Source organism: Anser cygnoides, chromosome 1 (genome assembly GCF_040182565.1).
Source record: "Anser cygnoides isolate HZ-2024a breed goose chromosome 1, Taihu_goose_T2T_genome, whole genome shotgun sequence".
Lineage (NCBI taxonomy): Eukaryota > Metazoa > Chordata > Aves > Anseriformes > Anatidae > Anser > Anser cygnoides.
In genome coordinates this window covers 85256364-85270574 of record NC_089873.1, presented here as the reverse complement: position 1 = coordinate 85270574, position 14211 = coordinate 85256364, and positions in this window count along the sequence as shown.

Below are 14211 nucleotides of genomic sequence, written 5' to 3'. Positions count from 1 at the left end.
CAATTCAACTCATGGGCTATTCTCACCCAGTATCAAATCCCCTTGAGGTACACACCGGACCTCCCCATTCTTTTGCATTACCCACCAAGTGCATCCAGGTCCCTGAGCAAAAGCAATTCCATGAATGGGTTTGCCTTTTCCTGAGGCAGGAGTAGCCCAGACTGTTTTACCCAGCATGTTTCTTACGTGCACTACAGGAACTTTATCCCCTTCTACAGTGCGTAACAGGTTTGATTGGGCAGGTCCAGCTCAGTTGGCAGATCCCCTGGTATTGACTAACCAGGTGGCCTTTGCCAAATGTGTATCCCAATTTTTCAATGTCCCAGCACCCATTGCTTTCAGTGTAGTCTTCAACAGTCCATTGTATCGTTCAACTTTTCCAGAGGCTGGTGCATGATAGGGGATGTGATACACCCACTCAATACCATGTTCTTTGGCCCAAGTGTCTATAAGGTTGTTTCGGAAATGAGTCCCGTTGTCTGACTCAATTCTCTCTGGGGTGCCATGTCGCCATAAGACTTGCTTTTCAAGGCCCAGGATAGTGTTCCGGGCGGTGGCATGGGGCACAGGATATGTTTCCAGCCATCCGGCGGTTGCTTCCACCATTGTAAGTACGTGGCGCTTGCCGTTGCGGGTTTGAGGGAGTGTGATGTAATCAATCTGCCAGGCCTCTCCATATTTATATTTCAGCCATCGTCCTCCATACCAAAGAGGTTTTGACCGTTTGGCTTGCTTGATTGCAGCACATGTTTCACAGTCATGAATAACCTGTGCTATAGTGTCCATGGTCAGGTCCACCCCTCGATCACGAGCCCATCTGTAGGTTGCATCTCTACCTTGATGGCCGGAGGTGTCATGGGCCCATCGGGCTATAAATAATTCACCTTTATGTTGCCAGTCCAGGTCTACCTGAGCCACTTCAATCTTAGCAGCCTGATCCACCTGCTGGTTGTTTTGGTGTTCTTCAGTAGCCCGATTCTTGGGCACATGAGCATCTACATGGCGTACCTTTACAACCAGGTTCTCTACCCGGGCAGCAATATCTTGCCACAATGCCGCAGCCCAGATGGGCTTGCCCCTGCGCTGCCAGTTGTTCTGCTTCCATTGCTGTAACCACCCCCACAGGGCATTTGCTACCATCCATGAATCAGTATAGAGATAGAGAACTGGCCACTTTTCTCGTTCAGCAATATCTAAAGCCAGCTGAATGGCTTTTACTTCTGCAAACTGACTCGATTCACCTTCTCCCTCAGCAGCTTCTGCAACTCGTCGTGTAGGACTCCATACAGCAGCTTTCCATCTCCGATGCTTTCCCACAATACGACAGGACCCGTCAGTGAACAAGGCATATTTCTTCTCATTTTCCGGTAGCTTGTTGTACAGGGGGGCTTCTTCAGCACGAACCACCTCCTCCTCTGATGATATCCCAAAGTATTTGCCTTCTGGCCAGTCCATAATCACCTCCAAGATTCCTGGGCGACTGGGGTTTCCTATTCGAGCCCGCTGAGTAATCAGTGCAACCCACTTGCTCCATGTAGCATCAGTTGCATGATGCGTAGAGGGGACCCTTCCTTTGAACATCCAGCCTAGTACCGGCAGTCGGGGTGCCAGGAGGAGCTGCGCTTCAGTACCGACCACTTCCGAAGCAGATCGAACTCCTTCATATGCTGCCAATATCTCCTTTTCAGTTGGAGTATAGCGGGCTTCAGATCCTCTGTATCCCCGACTCCAAAACCCCAGGGGTCGACCTCGAGTTTCCCCAGGTTCTTTCTGCCAGAGGCTCCAGGTGGGACCATTCTCTCCGGCTGCGGTGTAGAGCACATTCTTTACATCTGGTCCTGTTCGGACTGGCCCGAGGGCTACTGCATGAACTATTTCCTGCTTAATTTGTTCAAAGGCTTGTCGTTGCTCAGGGCCCCATTCAAAAGCATTCTTCTTACGGGTTACTTGGTAGAGTGGGTTTACAATCAGACTGTAATTTGGAATATGCATTCTCCAAAACCCCACGACACCTAGGAAAGTTTGTGTTTCTTTTTTGCTAGTTGGTGGAGACATAGCTGTTATCTTGTTGATCACATCCATTGGGATTTGACGACGTCCATCTTGCCATTTAATTCCTAAAAACTGGATCTCTCGTGCAGGTCCTTTAACTTTATTCTGTTTTATGGCAAAACCGGCCTTCAGAAGGATTTGGACTATTTTCTTCCCTTTCTCGAAAACTTCTTCTGCAGTGTCACCCCACACAATGATGTCATCGATGTACTGCAGGTGTTCAGGAGCTTCCCCCTGCTCCAGCGCAGACTGGATCAGTCCATGGCAAATGGTAGGGCTGTGTTTCCACCCCTGGGGCAGCCGATTCCAAGTATATTGGACTCCCCTCCAAGTGAAAGCAAACTGTGGCCTGCACTGTGCTGCTAGAGGGATGGAGAAAAATGCATTAGCGATATCAATTGTGGCATACCACTTGGCTGCCTTTGATTCCAGTTCATACTGGAGTTCTAGCATGTCCGGCACTGCAGCACTCAGTGGTGGCGTGACTTCGTTCAGGCCACGATAGTCCACTGTTAGTCTCCACTCACCGTTAGACTTTCGCACTGGCCATATGGGACTATTAAAAGGTGAATGAGTCTTGCTGATCACTCCTTGGCTCTCCAGTTGACGAATTAGCTTATGGATGGGACTCAGGGAGTCTCGGTTGGTGCGATATTGCCGCCGGTGCACAGTTGTGGTAGCGATCGGCACTTGCTGTTCTTCAACCCTCAGCAACCCCACAACAGAAGGGTCCTCTGAGAGACCAGGCAAGGTAGACAACTGTTTAATGTCCTCTGTCTCCAAAGCAGCTATGCCAAAAGCCCAGCGGAACCCTTTTGGGTCCTTGAAATATCCTCTTCTAAGATAGTCTATGCCAAGGATGCACGGAGCATCTGGGCCAGTCACAATACGGTGCTTTTGCCACTCATTACCGGTTAGACTCACTTCAGCCTCCAATACAGTTAACTGCTGGGATCCCCCCGTCACACCATAAATACAGATGGGCTCTGGCCCTTTATAGCTTGATGGCATTAGAGTACATTGTGCACCGGTGTCTACCAAAGCCTTATACTTCTGTGCGTCTGACGTGCCAGGCCATCGAATCCACACAGTCCAATAAACTCGATTGTCCCTTTCCTCCCCCTGGCTGGAGGCAGGGCCCCTCTAGTCCTGGTCAGAATCTTCATTTCTGTGTTTAAAGGACTGCCTGCTGGAAGTTGGAGCAGCAAACCTTTCAGAGAACTCCTTTTTCCCAATTGTTTTCCTTTGCAATTCACGTACCCGTGCCTCTAGGGTCGCAGTAGATTTTCCATCCCATTTTCTCATGTCCTCTCCATGGTCACGTAGGTAAAACCACAGGGTGGCGCGGTGTGTGTGCCCACCATATTGTCTTCCTTGCATAGATGAACGTTTACCCCTAATAGCTGAGACACTGGTTTGTACAGGTGGGGAGGAAAATAATCTCTCTTCAAGTTGGTGGATCTTTTCAGAAAGTTTCTCCAAGGTATTCTCTTTTAGCTGGTGGACACTGGTTCGTTCAGGTGAAGGGGAAGATAATCTTTCTTCAAGTTGGTGGATCTTTTCAGAAAGTTTCTCTAAAGCATTCTCTTTTAGCTGGTGGACACTGGTTCGTTCAGGTGGAGGGGAAGATAAATTCTCTTTAAGTTGGTGGACCTCTTCAGAGAGTTTCTCCACAGCTGAGACACAGGCCTTTAGGGAAGAGGAGAGATTTCCTTCGTACTGCCGGAGTATTTTAGTCACTTCATTCACTGTGGGATTCTCCTCCGCTTTCCAGGCTAGTATTGCCAATGAGCTGGCATATGATGATGGGGCACTCTGTACAAACTTCCGCCACATGGGTAGTGTACACCGGACTGCATCTGGATCTGCGGATGTTTGTGCGTCGTCTAGGTCCTTATAAATTACTTCCCGTACGGCCAATTCCCTCAGGTACTGAATTCCCTTCTCCATGGTGGTCCATTTGCTTGGTAAACATACAAGTTCTTCCTTGAAGGGATACCTTTCCTTCACAGCTGACAGGAGACGCCTCCAGAGGCTGCGAGATCGTGCTCCATCTCCAATTGCTTTGTCAATGCATGCGTCCCTAGCAAGGGATCCCAGCCGCCTGGCTTCCTTGCCCTCCAATTCCACATAATTGGCTCCCGTGTCCCAGCACCGGAGCAGCCAGGTGACAAGCTGCTCGCCTATACAGCGACCAAAATCTTTTCGCACATCTCGTAGCTCACGCTGGTATAGAGTCCGGGTAATTACTGTTGATTTTTCGACATCCTCATCCTCATCTTCAGTCTTCTGCACCTTTGATGGCCGGTGTAGAGTCCGGGTAGTTACTGTTGATTTTCCGACATCCTCATCCTCATCTTCAGTCTCCTGCACCTTTGATGGCTGGTATGGAGTCCGGGTAGTTACTGTTGATTTTTCGCCATTCTCATCCTCATCTTCAGTCTCCTGCACCTTTGATGGCCCAGCCTCGTCTTCACTACGCCCAGACTTAGCAGAAGACTGTCTGCGTTTTAAACGACCTGAGCCTCTATACCATTTTTTCACCTTGTCTACAGGGGCAACTTGCACTGCTACAGCTCGTTTCTCTGACCCAGACACAGGGTCTGCCACAGGGGTTGGAATACCCTCTGCGGGGTCAACTTGCACTGCTACAGCTCGTTTCTCTGACCCAGACACAGGGTCTGCCACAGGGGTTGGAATACCCTCTGCGGGGTCAACTTGCACTGCTACAGCTCGTTTCTCTGACCCAGCCACAGGAGTGGGAGCAGCTGCACGAGCTGGGGCAGCTGCAGGAGCTGGAGCGGCTGCAGGGGCTGGAGCTGGAGCGGCTGCAGGGGCTGGAGCTGGAGCAGCTGCAGGAGCCGGAACGGCTGCAGGAGCTGGAGCTGGAGCGGCTGCAGGAGCTGGAGCCGGAACGGCTGCAGGAGCCGGAACGGCTGCAGGAGCTGGAGCTGGAGCGGCTGCAGGAGCTGGAGCTGGAGTAGCTGCAGGAGCTGGAACTGGAGCGGCTGCAGGAGCTGGAGCGGCTGCAGGAGCTGGAACTGGAACGGCTGCAGGAGCTGGAGCGGCTGCAGGAGCTGGAACTGGAACGGCTGCAGGAGCTGGAGCTGGAGCGGCTGCAGGAGCTGGAACTGGAGCGGCTGCAGGAGCTGGAGCTGGAGCGGCTGCAGGAGCTGGAGCCGGAACGGCTGCAGGAGCTGGAGCGGCTGCAGGAGCTGGAGCTGGAGTAGCTGCAGGAGCTGGAGCGGCTGCAGGAGCTGGAGCTGGAGTGGCTGCAGGGGCTGGAGCTGGAGCGGCTGCAGGAGCCGGAACGGCTGCAGGAGCTGGAGCGGCTGCAGGAGCTGGAGCTGGAGTAGCTGCAGGAGCTGGAACTGGAGCGGCTGCAGGAGCTGGAGCGGCTGCAGGAGCTGGAGCGGCTGCAGGAGCTGGAACTGGAACGGCTGCAGGAGCTGGAGCTGGATCGGCTGCAGGAGCTGGAACTGGAGCGGCTGCAGGAGCTGCAGCTGGAGTGGCTGCAGGAGCTGGAGCTGGAGCGGCTGCAGGAGCTGGAACTGGAACGGCTGCAGGAGCTGGAGCTAGGTTGCTAGTAGCATCAATTGCAGCTCGATAGGCACAAGCCAGACCCCAGCACGCTACAGTGATTTGTGTCACTTTGGAACTGCCAGAGTCATGACACCTTTTTTTCAAGCATTCTGCCAGCTTTTTAGGATTTTGCAGTTGTTCAGGGGTGAATGTCCAAAACACTGGAGGTGACCACTGCTCTAGATACCTGCCCATATCCTCCCACACTCCCTGCCACTCGCAACTATCCCGCCTCAAGACAGATCTCCGGATGAGATTCCTAAGTAGTTGTTTAACCCTCCACAAAACCTGAAGCGCATTCAGGAGACATAACAACAAGAGCAGGCTGGTCTGAGTATCCCAAGGATATTCAACATCTCGGAGAACCACCGTAACTAGCTCGGGGGATAAGAGGGTGGTGGTGAAGGAGAAAGGGAGAGTGAACAGGTAGGGAAACATGTCTTCCCCTGTCCCCTTCACAGATTGGCTCCCTAACGAAAACAGGCAATAGGTGTAATTGCTAATAGTTTCCGAGATATGGGTTCCAAAGTATAGAGTCGACGTCAGTGCTGAGTACAAATACCAGGTTAAAGTCGTGACCAGATATTTCATCATTTCATAAGCCATTGCTACACCGCACAGTACCATAACAATCTTAAACCAGGGCCCGGAAAGGATAAACAGTGCAACAGGGAGCACATACAGAAAGTAACGCACCATAAAACTCAATTTGGAATACAGGTACAGCAGACTGGAGATTAAGGCAATCAACATCGTGACTAGCAACTATTAAGCAGGTCCAATACTTATACCAATTTTAGTTTAACACACTCTGGTCAGATTTGTCGATATCTCAACCCTTCGGGCCCCACGTTGGGCGCCAAAAGGACTGTTGTGGTTTAACCCGGCTGGCAGCTAAACACCACACAGCCGTTCGCTCACCCTCCCCCCTCCCTCTCTGGGCTGGGGGAGAGAAACGGGAAAGTGAAGCCTGTGAGTTGAGATAAAGACAGTTTATTAAGACAGGAAAATAATAATAACAATAATAATAATAATAGTGATAATGGTAATAGTATTAACAATAATAATGTGTAAGAAAACAAGTGATGCACAATGCAATTGCTCACCACCCGCTGACCGATGCCCAGCCTATCCCCGAGCAGCCGGCCCCCCACCCCGGCCAGCCACCCCTATATATTGTTTAGCATGACGTCAGATGGTATGGAATACCCCTTTGGCCAGTTTGGGTCAGCTGTCCTGGGTCTGTCCCCTCCCAGCTCCTGCTGCACCCCCAGCCTGCTCGCTGGCAGGACAGAGCAAGAAGCCGAAAAGTCCTTGGCCTGGTGTAAACACTGCTCTGCAACAATTAAAACATCAGCATGTTATCAGCGCTCTTCTCATCCTAATCCAAAACATAGCACCCTACCAGCTACTATGAGCTACTTAACTCTGTCCTAACTGGAACCAGGACAGTTTGTTTTTAATCTGGCTTCTATTACCTTCTTTTGACTCATATTTCCTCTTTTGACTCTTAGCTTCTCATTGAAGGCACAGTGAACGTGAACAGTCAGTCCATAACCACTGTATACTGTAGACCAGTTCTTACAAATGTTTTGCAGTATCCTAATTTGGTACCTCTATCAGTGACGTCTGGATGGTAAAATAACGTAGTGTGCAAAAAACAACTTGCATTTGAAGCTATCAAGTATTTTTGCTTAAGCAATTGGTAGATTATATACAGAAATGGAATGGAAACTTCAGGGTGAAATTTTGGAGCTACTGAAATCAGTGGGGAAAAGTTTACCTCGTTAGAGCCAGGATTCCTTAGAGGATTAGGTCTGATACATAGATGTGTATGGATCAGATTGAAAGTGAAAGGAATCTTCCTTTGACAGTTTGTGAAAACAAGTACAAGAATAATCTGAACACAAATTTTTCTGTTTTTGCAGTTAGAAGGTAGCAAATACTACTTCTGCCTTACACTTCCATGGCCACATTAATGTAATATAGGGGAATTAGCTAAACTGATTGATCTAATGAAGTGCTATACAATGCATAGAGGAACTCTTGTCTGTTTGCCTAATGAAGTGTCAATATATCTCAAAATGGTCCCTCAAATGTTTTGAAGAAACTGTCAGATTTAGTCAAAGAAGCCTCTGATGATCTACACTAATCATAAAACTCTTAATCATTTAACCGTAGGAGTGCTTCAAATTTCTCATCGTTTTTTTCAGCTTCTTATCCTGATGCATATACTAATGACTAATTTGCTAGTTCAAGGAAGATTGCAGTGCTTCGACAGGAAAGGCCAAAAATGGATTTAATAAAATAAAGAAGTCCATAAAAGAAGATAAAGTCCATAAAAGAAGATACAGAGGTAACAAAGACTATTGCAAGGAGGGAACATGACATAAACAAGACAATTAGCTGCAAGACTGGGAATTTACTATTAGTCATAATTTACTATAAAAGATTAAAATGAATTCAGAACCATGGTAAATGTATGTAAATCTGGAGGAAACTTTCCACAGCAGTTTTAATATGTTCCCATGTTAAATAATCCTCTTCAAAAAGGATCCTAATTATATAACATAATGTCTTAAGAAAAAATAATAGGAATTAATTCCTTACTCATCACTTATGAGTGAAGTGAAGGCCAGGACACCAGAGGAACTGTTAGCAAAGCAGAAGTTAAAGAGAGACAAGTAGTGAAATATCTTAAGAGTTTCACAGATTCTTGTAAGGAATCTGAAGAATCAGAGAAATAACTCATTAAATGGAGAACATGTGACTATATGAATTTTACAAAACTCCACAAGCTATGAAAAACTTTCATAATTGTAGAAACAACCACAGTTTTTCTTTTGTCACATGTTGTATGACCAAAAATAAAACTCATGGTGTTAACAGCACAGACAGAGACATAGATAAATTGCAGATGCATTTTGGGAAAATAAGAAAGTATTAGTAACCATAGTATTTGTTCTGTGAGATTAATTTCAAAATAAGTTCAAACATCCCAGTGTAATAAAACTTAATTTACAATGAATTACAATATAGACAGTATACCACATTAATTTTAATACGTTAAAATTGTAATCAGAAATAATTGGACTTTCAATACTGAACTAAATGAAGTTGCTGAACCAAAAGGAAATTAACATTGATTGCAAGTTGAATAAACTGTGCAGATTTGGAAAGCCCTGATTTATTGAGGTGAGAACTGCTTCTAAGCCCATTAACATAAAGATTTAATTAATGTGTCATGATTTCTACCAGCCAGTGCAAAGAAATAAGAAACCATAAAAAATATCATTTTATTTAGATAATGAAAATCAATATGAAAATTGCAAGAGAAGCAATCTCAAATTACAAGACTGGACACTAATAAACCTAGCTCATGAAATCAAGAAACTAAACAAAAGCTACTAATGGGCATCACAATTGTTACTATTTTATAGATGAAAAACTTTCAGATGATCAAATCTTTGCCTCTTGGAGAAAGTAGCATATCAAAGAAATAAATAATTTTTTTATTTTTTTGTCTGAAAGCCGTATTTATGTTTCTCTGCTTCCCAGTGAACAAACTCTAATACCTGCCCTTTGAGAAGAAACCGAAAACCTTTAAGACTATTATTTCCATGTTTGATCCTGTATCTCCACTCTATCCAGTTTATGCCATGATTCAGAGAGAGCTTAATAAACTTATTATGTTTGTGCATAATATGATACTATCTTAAAAGGACCCCCAATGTTTTTGTGAAACTGACTATAGATGGATGATATATTGGGATGACTTTGTGTTATATTACTACACCAATAGGGAATAATGTTTGGTGAAGTAAGTGAGGATGGGAAAAGAGGTGCACTGGATAACATTTGTGAAATATAAGTTAATTCCTAGTTTGGCAAATCCTTATATTTATAACTTAGTAAAATGTGAATATTTCCTTCTTTGGTTCAAGATTGCAAAGATAAAACCTATTCATGATTCTGTAGCTTTCAAACTGTTTGTGAGCATCAAGATAAAATAGGAAAAGATGGATTGATTTTTATCTACTTTCATTCGATAGACACAAACTGAAAACATTCTTACCCTCCCTGCTTTCCCGTTGCCTTAGAAATAACAGACATTTTGTAAGCTATACTGTAGCTTGCTTTGAGTGGGCAAATTTGAGTTGCAAACCTACCACGTCCTAGTAAATTTTGCATGTTTTATTTACCATTTTTGAATGCTATAAAGGATAAATAAGTCCTGTAATCTACCCCCTTCTGTGGTAAGTAGCAATCTTTTAATTCTAGCAATATAGAAAGAAAATGCACAAGAAACAATGATGAAAACTTACTCGGGCCTGCTTTCTAAAAGATCTGTGGCAGGACTCCCTCTTACTCATCATGCCTGTGTCCCAGGCATATTGGCAGTGTAGCAGTGCAGTCTCTTTTCCTTCACCACTAGCAAGGGAGAGTAGCTTTTCTGTGTGAGTTCACGTGTAGGATTTAGAAGTTGGAGCACTCCATCATGTTGTACACTGGATTGCCCATATATCTGAAAGGTGCACACATATTTGCAAACAAATTTCTTTGTCAAGTAATAAGACATTTTGTCTTAAGTATGCCTGCTCTGCTTGGGTACTCTACACTTCTAGGAGCTGTCACTTCTAGGAGCTAAACAGAAAACCACGGCTCCTTAAGGGTACACAAATCACTATATTGTTAGATCCTCTTTTTGTGAATAATGTTATCAGGAAAAAGTTGCTGATTATATTCAGGTCATTGCGAATGGTGCATTCTTGTGGACATATTTTATCAGATGCTCTCAGTCTCGGGGTGCAAAGAACATATGTTAGGTTTACTGAAGATACTTCCTCTGACCCTTTAACAAACTAAGGAAATGAGTATATAGACCAAGTGAATAAAAGATGCCCCTGATTTGCCAACCAGGCAAAAAACTTCAAGTATTCTTTCTCCACCAGTCTGTTTTTTGCACATAGATGGCTTCTACAAATCTTCAGACAACACATAAGCTAGTTAGGCCTAGATATCTCCTGTCTTCCTTTTTTTTTTCTTTTTTTTCTTTGTAGCTAAAAGAAGCAATTCTTCTAAAAACAAATCTAAATCACAGAACTTAAAACTCACCTAATTAAAAAAAAAATCTTCTGAGTTGTGGTTTACATTTATTTCCAAGTTTCATCTTTACTTTCTGCACTGTAAGACCATGATTGCACTCCTTTAGTATAATGAAATCCATGGCGAAATAGAGGAATAGTGGATTATGATATAATAAATCTGAAATATGAACAATTTGAAACCGGTAGAATATCATTTCTTAATTAAATTAATAAATTTATCCTTAATTATAGGATTCTTAAAGTATCTTATTGAGTCTCAAGGAGAAAGTACAGTCTATTGTTAGTTTCCAATATGAAGGTTCAAAATGTTAACAATTCACTATTGAATTCTGTAGGCTTTTCTCTAAGAGTGATATTAACTTATATAACTTACAAAAGTTATAATTAACTTTTGCCTCACAATCAGCCAGAGTTGAGAGGAAGATGTATGAGAGATTTGGAGACAGCAATAAAAATGATAGAATAGTTTGACCTGACTTTTGTAAAAAGTGGAGCTTTGCATCCTAGAATGTGTCCTGTGGTTATAGAACTGGAAATGCACTAGGACTGCTTTTACCAAGTTCTTTTACAGTGGGCCTGAATAGGTTACACGGCATATTTCAGGCAAAATTCATGCCTTTCTTCCCAGTGTATAGCTGAGGTGGAGACACCAATGTCTGAAGGTAATTGCTCAGCTACATCAGCCAAATGCCACAGACATACAAAAATGTTGATTTATGTCACACAAAGGAAGCATGGAAGGCAAGCACCTGGGTCAAGTGTTCTTTTTCATTTTTTTTCCTTTACTTTCTTTCTGGGTTCAGTCACAAGGAATGATACAGAGCCAGCCTGAAGAGTGGAACTGAATGTTTGCGGGAAGACTGTCAATTTTAAAGCAGACTCAGGTGTGGATCTAACAGTCTTGTCAGAAAAGGCTTTTACTCCCTTCACAGCTGAACCAGCTGTTGCTACTCCAAATATTCCTAGAGGCTGCATAAACACAAATGGCAAAAGCTTTAACTTTAATACCTGTGCACGGGAGGCTCTAGACTGGCATTTTCTTTCAATAAGCACTTCCCCGATGAAAAAAATGAGAGAGAAAAAACAGAAGAGGACTCTTGTTGGACTCTTGTTCTGTATACATTATCATTGTTTATAACATTGGAATATAAACTTCATAATATTTCCTTTCTCAGACTTCTTAAATAGTTTCCAATGTGACATGGGTTTGGACCGGCTACATTCAGCATCTTATATGACAAGATCCTGATGTGTCAGAAAACTTGAAAACTGTAATAGAGACATTTAATATTAAAAATATGGTATGCTCTGCTATCAAGCCGAGAAGAAGAATGAGGAAAACCAAATCTGTAAGAATCTCAAAAAAAAAATCACTGAGAGGGAAAAATATTACACCTTTCTAACTGGAAAGCTTTTCTTAGTCTTGTTTTATAATGAAGTTACATGTATATATATTCTGCATGCTCCTCCTTAATGAATTTTAAACCAAAGGCCAAATTTAACACATTTGGGAAAGAAGCAGAGGTCCTCAAAATAATTAACTATTTATAAGTTTCATGAAAATCAGCAATTAGTTGAGACAAATCTCTGTATCTACTAGAGTAAAAAGGAAAAATATGGTGAATATCAGACAATCACTGTAGGACAAAGTGTGCAATCAAGAATCTTGGGCTACTGAAGGACATAGTCATAGAAACTATATTTGATTTATTTTGGAGCAAACAGAACAATTTTTACTTATAATTGTCTAGTTATTCCTCTTTTTTTTTTCTTTTTTTTTTTCCCCCTTTGGTAATTTCATGTGACTTCCAAAATTTATGTTACAACTGATGAGGGAGCATAGAAATAACTCTGTCTCCACTTAATAAAAACATTAAAACATAACTGTTCTCCAAAGTTCAGCTGTATTGGCTGATCCTGGCAGAATGACCACATAAATCTGTAAGAAATTGATTATAGATGTAAAATTGATTCCCACAGCCAGAATTTTTAAAGTTTGGAATGGGATTCCTAACCAGTCAGAGGCTTCAAAATGTTGTAAATAGAGAAGAAGAATAGAGGAAGGTGAAACATGGTGAAATACTATAAATATCCATATTGAAAGAGTGTACATCAGTGGTTCTCAACCTTTTTGTCCAGAAATTCTACATGTTTCACCAAGTAACAGGAAGTTTTATTGACACCAAAGCCTTAGAAACTGAATCTGCAAGTAGTTCAGCATGCAGTTTTGTTCAGGTAAGTACTCTTATGTTTGCCAAATGTAACAGACACCAAAAAAACAAACACAAAAACTGAAAAAGGCAAATGAAGAAAAAACATAATAAAAATTATTTTAATTTTATAGAATTCCCAATAAATTCTGTTCCCTGGTTTTCATATCGCTTACAAAATACACAGTCTCCAGAATGTTACAGAAGACTGAATTCCTATAGAGGACATTTTCCCATTGAATTGAGTATTTTCCAAATAGAACATGGTCTAGAGTTATTTTACCAAATAAATTATAAATAGGACACTGAAGGTTTGTGTAATATTGCATCATCTAAAACAGCTGTGTTGTATATAAAATATCACTTTGTAAATATTTTGTGGTCAGAATTAATGTACAGAATGCAAACTAGATGTTCCTGTTTCTTCTAGTTATTTCTAGGTATCTCTACATTGCTTGAAGGTCATAAAAGAATTACATCTCATTAGAAGTTCAGAATAGGCCTAAGAACTAAAATGATCTTTTGATTCTGGAGGGCTGAAAAACTACACATATTGGCAGCTGTCCTGAGTGTCAGTATCCTCAAGCTGCAAGATGTTCTGTTGATAGTAGGGCACAGTCTCAAGAGGGGATGATTCTTCATTCCCTTCATCTAGTAGGAATGGCTTTTTCTAAAGTTTGCTTGTTTTCTTTCTCTGATCTCCCCTGGTCAATTCTGTACCTTTATTACAGTTCATATTTTCTATCTGTTTCCCCAGTTTTCTAGTTGTAGCCTCAAGAAAGCGGAAACGCTCCTGAAGTGTGTCAAAGCAGCATTTTAATCTCTGTAGCATTGCTATTGGATGCTGAAGAACTGAGAGCCACAAAAGAAATGACCAAACCATATAAAATGAATGTACCACCAAATGGTGTATAGAAAATAAGTAGGTTAGTGCATATTTGAGTATCTATGACCTCAGCAGGATGTTATTTTAGTTGCATATAGCCTCATCATAAAGCTTTTCTCATAAAGATAGGAAAACAACATACAAGCAAGAGAAGGAATTACAAGTGACCATCTGGATATATGGGAAGTCCTGTGTAGTGTAGATTTGAATTGTGAATTATTAAGAGACATTGAGCTTGGGATGCTCATCACCAAGGTATTTTCCATCAGATCCCTTTGAAATGCCAATAAATTGTTAGACTAGCTTGGTTGAAACCATTAGCAGAATATATCTTCCAGTCTGTTATAGATGTATAATTACACTACCAAAAATT